Below are 1173 nucleotides of genomic sequence, written 5' to 3'. Positions count from 1 at the left end.
AGAAAGAAATGGGAGCCATTCTGTGTACATGCGAGGTACAAGCACCTTCTCACGTTACACCTGCACCCTAAAAATCCTACCCTTTTCACTTAACCCTGCACTCCGCCTTGTGTAATATGCTGGGTAGCCTGTGTGCCTTTTACAACTGGAAGTGTAAATTTCCTGTCCAGCCAGCTGCTCCTGGACCACCTTCTCTGTATGTAAGTTCTCGAATAAAGCTCTTGTCTCTGGGTCATTTCCTCAGCCTCTTGGACACAGCGCCTTCCCTTATGGGGTCTTTGGGGGTCCGGCACTACATTATTTCTCGTGTTTTATGACGGAAAAAAATTAGGAGCCAAATTAGCAAAACACATCAGTGTTTGTTAAGAGTCTATTGTAGCTGGGCTCGGTGGCTCAGCCTATAATCCCGCGCCTTTGGGAGGCTGAGGTGAGTGGATTGCCTGAGTCCATGGGTTCGAAACCCGCCTGGGCAGCGAGACCTCATCTCTACAATAAATCAAAAACTCAGCCGGGCGTGGTAGCGCGCACCTGTAATTCCGGCTATTCGGAAGGCTGAGGCGGAAGGATCGCCGGAGCCCAGCAGGCGAGGCTGCGGTGGCCGGGAGCAGCCACTGCACTCCAGTCTGGGTGACAGAGTGAGACTCCAACTCAAAAAAAACCAAAAAAACAAAAAACGAGTCTATTGTAAGTTCATACATTTTGGTTATATTATTTTCTGTTCTTTTCTGGATGTTGGAAATCCTTTGTACGACAAAAGTTGACAGGATGTCTTCTAAGGCTTTGGTTTTCTAACAAAGAGCATTGATGCATTAGTTTTGCTCCTTCTTCTCTGATTGTGGCTTTAAAACTGGTGAGATGCCCAGGGACACACTGGTTACTTTGCCAACATGTGGTTGAGTCATTGAACCAATGCCCACAGCCACTTATGTCCAGACGTCTTGTTATGTGATAAAAAGAACCTCCTATTTGTCTATTTGTGTGATTCATTGTCAATTAGTTCTTCTCTTACTTGTAGCCTAATGCATTTCTTATTCATATAGCCAGGTTTGCTGCTTTTGGCCAACCTGAAGGATGTAAGATGGTATCTCCATATGTTTTAATGTGCCTTTCCCAGATTACTGAAGAAGTTGAGCTTCTGTTTGTCTGTTTATATGTTTCATATGTTTATTGGTC

This window comes from Carlito syrichta, unplaced genomic scaffold (genome assembly GCF_000164805.1).
Source record: "Carlito syrichta isolate Samal-C Ts95f unplaced genomic scaffold, Tarsius_syrichta-2.0.1 Scaffold307057, whole genome shotgun sequence".
NCBI lineage: Eukaryota > Metazoa > Chordata > Mammalia > Primates > Tarsiidae > Carlito > Carlito syrichta.
The sequence above is the reverse complement of the archived record's forward strand: the minus strand, read 5'-3'. Positions refer to the sequence as shown.